The sequence below is a fragment of the Ochotona curzoniae genome, unplaced genomic scaffold (genome assembly GCF_017591425.1).
Source record: "Ochotona curzoniae isolate NIBS_2020 unplaced genomic scaffold, NIBS_Ocur_1.0 contig_883, whole genome shotgun sequence".
Lineage (NCBI taxonomy): Eukaryota > Metazoa > Chordata > Mammalia > Lagomorpha > Ochotonidae > Ochotona > Ochotona curzoniae.
Genome location: NW_024466599.1, coordinates 10427083 through 10437750, shown reverse-complemented (window position 1 = coordinate 10437750; position 10668 = coordinate 10427083). Strand labels below are relative to the sequence as shown.

The 10668-nt window shown below is 40.8% G+C and overlaps 1 pseudogene; it reads right to left on the bottom strand.

Annotated features, from left to right (window-relative positions):
* Positions 1–8044: 8044 nt before the first annotated feature.
* Positions 8045–10167, bottom strand: LOC121165398 (annotated as a pseudogene).
* Between the last annotated feature and the right edge of the window lie 501 nt (positions 10168–10668).

Sequence of the window (10668 nt, the reverse complement as noted above, 5' to 3'; positions counted from 1 at the left end):
AAATCCAGGTTATCTTAGTGCAAATCTACCAAAATATAAAGGTGTGACCAACTCACTATTGTTCAGGACAATCTGGAACAGATTTCTCATCGTTAGCATATGTTTTCTCAGAAAAGAATATTCTGTTTACTTAGCAGCTTTCCTGACCCCTGCCTAAGAGGTAAAGTGGCACCTGACAATAAAGTCTCAAGACACTGCAAAATGTTATCTTGGAGGCAAATTTACCCAAAGTTCAGACTGACAAGGAGATGACGGTCCTGAACCTGACAATACCATCATGCAAAAGGTAAGTTATAGACATAGGTGTTCATCTTTCACTGGTGGAGAAAGTTTTTTGGCCAGGTGTCATTTGTATATTATTGCCAGGGGTCATATGTATATTAATGTAATTCGTGAGCCACACAAAATTATGTAGTTAAAATTAGCTTGCTCTTGATTTATGGAATTCTAAGTCCTGCCTGTAGGTGTCTTACAGGGGCCAGAATGCCAAATGATTTCCCTGACCTTATATGGCCTTCGTGCCTGGACAATCCTCACCCCGGAAACAGATGTGAACAGTCAAGAAACCACAATTGGGATGAAAGTTAAAAATAAAATTTGGGCCCGGCATGATAACGTAGTGGTTAAGGTCCTTGTCTTGCACTCCCAGGATCCCATATGGGTGCCGGTTCTAATCCCTGCAGCCCAACTTCCCATCCAGCTGCCTGCTTGTGGCCTGGGAAAGCAGCAGAGGATGGCCCAAAGCTTTGGGATTCTGCATCCACGTAGGAGACCCAGAGGAAGCTCCAGCCTCCTGGCTTCGGGTTGGCTCAGCTCCAGCCGTTGCAGCCACTTGGGGAGTGAACCATTGGATGGAAGATCTTCCTCTCTGCCTCTCCTACTCTCTGTATATCTGACATTCCAATAAAAATAAATAAATCCTTAAAAAAGATTTGCCGAAGAACAGGTTTTGTTGCAACGGTTAATGGAATCACTGATTAAATACTGGCTCCACCACTTCTGATGCAGTGTCCACCAGTGTGTACACTTAGGCACTCCAGCTGATGGCTCCTGGACATGGTTTCCTGACATCTGCATGAAAGACCTGGTGTGAGTACTATCCCACTGCAGCCTGGTCCAGCGCTGGCTATTGTTAGCATGTGCAACCATTGATGAAAGATTTCTCTCCGTCTCTGTTTCAAGTAAAATGAAAATTAAATAACTGCAAGAGAATTTGCCAAGATAGTTTTTGAGAGTTATTTAAAAGGTAAAATCCATCAATAATTAAAAGGTTAAGGAGAAAATGTCTATGTGATCATTTCATTGACTTGAAACTAAACAGTTTGTAGAGTTAAACAGTGACCCATGATTCAGCAGAGCAGCATACAGCTGTCCACCAATAAGGTTTAAACTGTTCCATGTATCTATGACATTTTCCTGATGGCATATTTTATTATTTGAAATAAAACATGTAATATTTTAAATAGTTAAATGTTGGAAAGTTTCCATTCAGTATCAGAAATAAGGCAAGAATTGACATAATTTCCACTTTAAAACTATATTGGAACTCTGGTCAGTTCAATATGACAAGAAAGAATAATGAAAAGCAGAATGATTAAAAACAAGAAAAAGCTGCACTGAGCAGCGCAGAAACTATAAAAAATTCAAACAAAATTATCATAGATGATTTTTATACACCAGAACAAATGGAATGCATACTTTTAATGCTACATTTTGATATGTTAACAAAGAAGGATAAAGAATTTAGCCATAATCATACAAAATAATTATCATTTATGAGTGCCCAAAAGATGTGAACTTTGTTGAATATAGTAAAGACAAACAAAAGAAATGTAGAGATCCAATGTTCAAAAGAGAAAATTTGTAATAGTATAAATAGCACTCCTTAATTAGTGACTAAAATTGAGAAGGTCAGAGGATTATGTTCTGACTGAGAAGAGTTATTCGAGCTTTGTATACATACAGAAATAAAGTCAGACTGCACACAGCATAAAGAGAGAAGAAAGAAAAGAAGTAAGTGAGTAAGGAGGAAAACAAGTGAGGAGTGGCTGATACATCCCATCTAATTTTAGGTCTTTGTAGGAAGTGAATGTAATTAAGATAACTCAGTGTTTGAGTGAGAATAGATGTTCAGATCAAGGACATAAGCAGAGATGGCAAGGCATGTGTATGGATTGAGTTATTCAAAGTAAGGGAGGTGGAGAAGATTTTTTACAAACATGTTTATAGATGAAGATGCAATGAGTTACTTTGTTTAATATACAAAGATTAACTCCATGTGCATAAAACTCTTAAATATCAAACTTCAAAACATTTAAACAGAAAGCATGTTTCTATTACATTTGGGGAAAAAGTGTAATTCAATTATCAGATGCAATTTTGAATTACTGGATCTGCTTTATATTATTCTGGAATGTGTACGTTTGTAAAACCACTCCGAAAGAAATATTTTGGCCTTATCATAAGAATTTAATATCGTTATACTCATGTTTAAAATTTCACTGTTAGGTTTTTATAAAAAGAGAGAGGGAGACACATTTAATATATATGTCCAGATAAAACATCATATTGTAGCAGGGAAAAATAATAATGAAAACCAATATAGAAATAAAGCCCCCAAGCAACAATGTTAGAATAGGAATAACATAAAACATTGCAAATCCAAGCTAATTAGCTTGCGAAAACAACAATGTAAGGTAGTTTGAAAATCACAAGGATATCAAAATGAATAGAAAGAAAACCATGCCCTTGTCAAGAAGACTCAACCTTCAGATAATTGATTTTCTTAAAAATAGAGAGTAGAATAAACAAAACATACATTCAAATATGTATTGAAATAATACTTTTGTAAAATACAGAATATTTACATCTGAAATTTACAAGAGCAAAAAATGAATACAAAATTTCAAAGCCAACAAATATCTCAGCAAATCCAATAATTGCAAGAACTAATCAAGCAAGAGCCCAAAGTTTGATATCATTTCTAAGAGTGAACTGATAATTCAACTTTATTGGAAAATTCAGACTAAAAAAAATAGCAAGGATTATATTACCAAAAAGCAATAGGCACTCTTCTTTTTTTTTCTGACTGGCACTCTTAATGCTAATAGCAGAGAATATAATTAGCAGAAATGAGGCACTATTTTGATTGAAAAATTAAGTGTAAATGCAATTGCATTTATTTCCTCACAAAAATTCAATATATGGCTAAGTGTAGAGGCCCCTAGAAGCATATATTTAGCTAACTGATTTACAGTTGCTACGTGGTCTACAGTATACACCAAGATTGTGTTATGCTTTAAAATCTCCTGAAGGAAAAACACTTGTGCACAAGGACACGCACACACAAGAGCAGAGCTCTCGTTCTTTATTTAGCTCTCTATATAAACCTGAGGACACATTTCTTTATAAACTCAGTTTTTTATTTTTGAATGCCCAGCACGACTTTTTCACAAAGCCAGATAGTCATAAAATTGGAAGATATCAGTACCACTTCAGAGTGACTTCAAATGCTGCCCTCTTCCCTCCTCCAACTTCCCCTGGATGCACCTCAGCCCAACACCGCTGACCTTCCCAGCTCCTGAAGTCCTCACAATCCTCACTGTACGATGCCATGTGCTTTGCATATAATCCTAGAGTCAAAGAAAAGAAGTAACTGAAAGGAACTTTCAGTCATGGGAAAAATCACTTCTCCTGTCTAGTGCAATTTCTTACACTGTAGAATACCTAGCTTAGATCCTTTACTGTCTTTGAAAAGCACGACATATTTGATCTTGATAACCTTCCCTTTTCCATAAAGGGCCAAGTACTATTCCTTGCACCTAGTAAGAGTTCTGTATTCAATGTGAGTGAATGGATAAAGGATTAAAAGTTAGAAAACCAATGACATATTACATTTATGATGTCTTACTCTGTTCCAAACATTCTGATGATCACTTTGCATGTATTATGTAACTTAATCTTTGCAATGATCCTACTGCTGTTTCGTACTTGAACCAAAGCCAGAGCTGAAGTCAGGCATTCTTATTCCCGGGTTCAGTATTGTGCTGTGGAATACAGGCAAAAGAACAATATGCATTTTTGTGTATCTTCCAGTGACTCGTAACATGGATTCAAGGTTTAGGATGCGTGGATAACTCCCTATAGCGTGGCCAGCTACACCTGTACCAGGAAACTTCTCAATCTTTCAGCATGTGGAAATGAACCCCCAGAGGCAGGGAGAAGTGCTTTGGAGCAAGTGACCTACAACCAGAACAGGATTTGCAATCCTGAAAGTCTGCTGTGAAAAAGCTTCTCCAAGAGTCAGATGTATGTGGGGCACCACAGGGCAGGCACAGTACCTGACCCCACGGTCAGCATCTTCCCCTGCAGACAGCTTGAGGACTGAGTGCTTGTTCCTCTCTCAGTGCGGAAGGAGTCAGGGAGTCTTTCAGGAGGAGAGCCTGGGATAAACCCTGGTGTTGAAGCAAGAGCCCAGGCAGCAGTTTACTCCTCGCAGCAAGTGTCGAGATGGTGAACTGCTCCATGGGAGCTGGCCTGAGGATTTTGCAGTTCCAGGAAAGAGGCGTGATGGCTGCAGGAATGTGCTTCTTTGATTGAGACTCCTAGGTTTTCTTGTTGTGTAAACATGCCTGCAGTCATTCATTCATCACCGTATCTCCCTCCATGGCCCAACGTGTCGGCCCTGGCTCTTCCGTGCTCCTGGATCTGTCACAGCACTTACAAGGTTTGCTGCAGTCTCAGTTTCCTGACTGCCTCTCCTGCAGGCTGTGCTCCTCATCCATCTCCACACCCCGAGTCTGGCAGAACAGTGTTTGACACCAAGTGGACATGAAGGCATTTGCGAAGTGAACAGACGATAAATCAGCTGTCCAGTGAAAATAAAATTTGTTCTAATGGAATGGAAGCTCTAACTGAAAAGCTGCTCTCCTAACCCAGAATATGAGGGATTTTCCACTCAAGTACGGTAGTAAGTCAAGGAAAATGTGGCTTGTACTTTGGCATTCTATTCAACATTTTAATTCGTTTTCAAAGTATTAATGTCACGGTGATTCATGTATGGCATGTGAAATGATGCAGTGTACATTTTATGCATTTTGTTAGAACAGAAAATAAAACGCTTTTGTCATACAAGAATGATCACTTTGACCTTTAGGGACTATTTCCTTTCTGTTTTTATCCCAATTCTCATACACTCAAATGTAAGTAGCTAGGTAGGCAGTCAGATAAATAGAGGTACATGAATTTATATACATACAGAGGTCCCCAAGAGATGGCCACATTTTAGTGTTCAGGTTATTTGATGTGGCCAATAAAGACATGCTGATATGAGCAGCTCTTATTGGAAAATTGATTCTGGATGATTTAAGTGGATCCAATGAGATTCTAAAGGTCAGTGTAAGTGAGTGGCAGAATCAGAAAAGAAAGTGGGAAGACAGAGCAGAAGTTGGGCCAATGCATTAAATTATGCGACAGCCTTACTCCCAGTTTGTGCTCTCAAAGAGACAGGAGAGTACAGTTCTTCTCATGTGGTGGGGATTGTGACCTCCTGAGCCGTACCAGAGTCAGTGTGGATTGTTCTATGTCATGAGTTACAGCAGCCATAGAAAATGAATGGAGGTAACCAGGGCATTTGTTTCCCATGACTACTACAAAACAATTGCCATAAAAGGTGTTTCGAAACTATGATTTGTTCAGTTCTAGAAGCTTGAAGTCCAAAATGAAATGTAGGCTGATAGTATTTTCGCTCTCCCAAGGCTCTGAATCCTTGGCATTCTTGGTTTACAGGCGAAAAACCCTCATTTTCCTCTTGTGCATATGTCTGCACATGGTCTTCTTCCATGGGTACCAGTCATTGGATTTCAGACCCCTTTATTCCAGTCTGTCCTCAATTTAACCAGTTACTTCTGCAAGGACCCTGTTTCCAAAAAACACATATTTTGAAATTCCAGATGGAGGAGGGACGCTATTGAACTCAGGATGAGTAAGTGGGAAAAGGGTGGTAGCAAGAAAGACTGATGATACTGTGTTATTTCTGCATGGTATTTTGTTATATACTTAAGGTGTACTGTCCATTTCTTTCACCAGTAATTCATTGCTGTGCTTATCTAAGAATAGGACTTGCCCAGTAGAGGCCAGTTCAAGGCCTTGGGCCCCTGCACCCATGTGAAGGGTAGAAGATGCTCCAGGCTTCTGGCTTCAGATCCACTCAACTCTTGTCATTGTGACCATTTGGTAAATGAACCAGCAATTGAAAGATCTCTCTCTCTCTCTCTTTCTCTCTCTCTCTCTCTCCTTACCTATCTCTTGTGTGCGTGCGTGAACATGTGTGTATGTGCACCTCTTTGCCTCTCAGATAAAAATAAATAAATCTTGAAAAACACGATACAAAATGCATACACTGCCAATACCATTACTCCTGAGTGTGCATATATGCAAAATAATCACAGAACAATTTCAGCAGGATTCACCTTCTTCCTTCATTAACATCCTGGCTCCTGCTTAATTTTTTTCATGTCTTTGTCACTGTTTTAGCTATTAACCAGAAAAGAATGGCACTGGGACCAACTCCTTTTAATTCGTCTCGTACAACATTTAATTAAGACTTCTTAGAAAAGGACTTGCATCAGCAAGATGAAATCCATCTGAAATATTAACCTGAAAATGGCTCTTTTCTTCCTGTCCCCAGGACCTAGCATTTCACTGCACAAATCCCATAAATCCTGAGAATCTATTTTTAACAATTGGCTTACATTCTCCTTCAGTTTCTGTATTGACATTTGTACTTGGCCGGAGGTATTAATCTAGGATGTATCTGTATTACACAGATTCTACTTCAGCCTGAAAGGTGAAAGCCTAGGGCAATTCCATCATCTGTAAGAACCCTGGTCAGTAAATTGTGATGGATCCACATGCTTCCCAAGTTCAAATTTGTTGAAATCAATCATTTCAACCCAGAGTTAAGGACAAACCCAATACTAACTTTCTAAACACATGATTTCCATTATCGAGAATCCTTTGCATTAGCGGGGGCGGGGGGTGCAGGTTGTGAAAAAAAAAAGAATCAATTATTCTTCCAAGAAATTCCACTAAATCAAAGAAAGCCTCATTTTGCAGAGATCTTTGGATTCATCCAAAGATTAAGTAATTTGATAATGATGTTTTGTTAAGGAACTTAGGGTCACTTATCGCCACTTCTAATGAGCAGTCATTTTGTCGCCTGAAAGGAGGTAATATTCTCCTGGCTTTCTTGCAGAAGTGGGACCTCAAGGGCAAACCTTGCGCCCTGGAAGAAGAGTGTTGGCAATTGGAATCTGCAAAGGGGCATGTTCGTGGGTCAGGAGCACAGTCTGACAGTGTCTCCACTACTGACACTCAAAGAGTCCATCCGATTTTAAGTTCATTCCTAGACATAGCCCATCCTGCCTGAGCTGTTTGTCAGCGCCACCACTCAAGTACTCTGTCCTCTTCAGAGGGTGTTTAATGACATGCATGTGATCAGGTGCATATTTTGCAAGATTTTTTTATGAGATTTTGCCTGGCAGAGCATGCCAGAGCGAATGGCCACAGAAATTGAAAGTACTTGCATCCATTTGAGAGAGGGGCATCAAAGAGAGATCTAGTAGAGATTCTAAAAGAGAAAACAATTATTAATGTCCCTCTTTGTTTCATCTTCCCAAGGTGTTTTCTTTTCAGTTTCCCTAAGAGAGTCTCTCTCTAGGAACCGGTGTTGTTGCTTTTCATTTTCTTTTCTTTTTAAAGATTTTATTATCATTTTAAATTTGCAAACAAAAGGTGTGAGGTATAATCCAAAGGGTTCCCACATACCTTTCATTTCACTTTCTCTAATAGTATCTCATATTAGTATCTTTGTCATAATTAACCACAACCAGTTTACCCTACTATTTTAAGCAAAACTCATCCTTTCCAGATCCTAATAATCAATAGTCTGTTTCAATTGCTTTTGTTTCTGTAGTTTTATCCTAGCAAATAAGGGAAAATGTGATTTTTAACATTTTGTGCCTCATTTACACCATTCAACACATCATTCGTGTACAACCAAACTTGACTCATCGTTATATCTGAATAGTACTCCATTTTGTGGATGTGTGTATGTGCGTGTAATTTTCATTACTGATTCATCTGATGATGGATACCTTGGTAGATTCCATAGTCTGGAAACCATGAACAATGTAGCAACAAGATTTTGGATCTGGAGATTCACCATCATCTGGCCCTGTGGCATAAGCTGGGCTCTTGAAAGGATCATAGCGTTCTGAGGGTTCAAAGTTCCTTGTTGCTGGCCCATTTGGCCCTGGGAGGGCACAATCTGCTGGTGTATGCCCATCAGCTGAGACCTGGCCTTGCATGTTGCCCAGGTTCACCTGAGGAACACCAGAAGTACCAGCCTGATGGTTGTTCCTGTTGCCATGAATTCCCATGAGGCTGGGCTGCATCATATTTGGTGGCCCATGGGACACCTGCAACTGATTTTGAGGAGGACCAGCTCTTTGGCCAACTGCATGTGCACATTTTGATTTGCTTGCAGTTGAGGAGCACCAGAATTCCCAGGGGTGGCAGCTGTAGTGGAAGGCACCTGACCTTGCATAAAGTTTGAATTGGCTTGTCCTGCTGAGAAGACAGGTCGATGGCATTTAGGCATTCCTCCTAGTCCTGGATGTAAACTCTGTGGCCCCTGGTTTGGTGGTCGCTGCTGCATCACCATGAAGTTAAAAGGCACGTTTCCCTGTTGAACCATAGGATTCCAACCAGGAGAGCTGATGGGCTGCTTAAATCCCTGGGGAAGTGGGTTACTCTGAGGTGGTCTTGGTCCCATCAGCTGCTGAGTTTGGTTCACCATCAGGGAGGATGCAAGGGATCCCTGCTGGAATGAGGAGAGTGAGAAGGCAGAAGACTTGTTGGTGAGGTGGGGCTGCTGCAGAAGAGTTGGGACCCTCGAGGGTCCTCCCTGCAAGCCCGTCATCTGAGAAGCTGTGAACTGGCCAGAGTTGCTCATCTGAGGAAAGTTTGTATGGGTTTGTGAAGCTTGCTGGCTGCCAAAGGGTTAATGAAGGGGGAGAGTCGGAAGGTCTCTGTAATTGTGGCTAAGGATGGTCTTGCCTGCAGTTGTTGCATTGGGCCAGGCAAGGGAGCCTTTTTCCGCCCTTGATTCGCACTCATTGTGCCCAGAGAGCCCTGGGCTGGAGGAGGCTGAAGGGCTCTGGAAGGCAGCTGGTTCCAGCCTGGAGGAACAGGCACCTGAGCTGGGGCAGTAAACTGGGGTCGGATTCCCTGTGGCTGTTGCAGCTGATGTTGCTGTGGGACTCTTGCCTGCAACTGTTGTTGCTGCTATTGTTGTTGCTGCTGTTGCTGCTGCAGCTGGGAAAAATTAGCTGGGTTCATTTGTCTGTTCATAGGGACGGGCTGCATTGGGTGACAAGGAGGAGCTAAAGATCATGAGGGATGGCTTGACTGCTGTATATGGAGCCCTGAGAGGAGTAGATCCATCACATCAGATTGAGAAGCAGGGCGAGGAGAACTGGGCGGCAGCTCCAGGTTGGGGCCTGGTGCCAACATGGAGGATGACACATTTCTACCCAGGGGTATCATAACAGGGGCAGGGATGGTCATCCTTATTAATCTTGGACCTCCTGCAAGGGGAAATCCCTCCTCCATTCTCATGGAGTTTCCAGCTGCCATGGATCCATTCATTTTTACATCCTGGTTTCTGTTCTGAGCCAAGTCCAAGATGATAGCACCTTCCCCTTCAGTCTGAACAGAGAGAATTCCCAGATCCGGAAGCTGCTGGTTGTTGCTCTGAGCCAGAATCTGCAGGCATTCTGCTGCTTCCAGGGGAATGTTGAATGTCACTGGAACACTGATCCTGGGCTCCACCTTCTGTGCCTTTAGCTTGCTGGATTGCATGACTAACAAATTGGGCACATTCTTCAATATTGCATCCAACTTCCATTTGAGGTCCATATCATCTATATTTCCTTTGAAGGCCACAAAAATCATGGAATCCTCCAGGACACTATCACTTTTCATATCATCACCTTCTAGTCCAGAGTCAAAATCCATCTTCTGTTGATGAACACAAGTAAGTATAGATGTCTTCTAAGTTAGGAAGGTCATCCAACACCATGGTGAATATTATTCCAGAAGCATATGCCAGGTAAATTACAGCATATTTTGAGATGGCTATTCAGAAGGGCAGAAACTCAAGTTACAAAAAGTAGTCTTTTTATAAATGAAATGTGCATGTATCTCCATGAATAAAATAACCAGTGGATGCATATAGGTTTTTTTTTTTCTGAGATTCCCTTATGCTCATTGTCTGAATCTAAGAGAAATCAAATAGAAATCCCATTCCCAGATATTACCGTAGAATGTCACATATTCTGCACGTGACTGTTAGCTACATAAGACATTGTTTTTCTCAGGATGTTCCTGCTTCTTTCCCTCCAATAACCTGTCATCAATTCTCTCTAGGAGCCTCAAGTTTATATTTCTTTCTATATCTCAAAATGTCATTTCAGCTTCAACCATCCAACTTTTTGCTTGAATCTCATACTTTGTAAAGTATCCCTATACTTTTGCACATTAATAACTTTATATTTTCTCTCATGTTGATGTAGTATCAGTTAATTTTAGCAGACACAAATATTA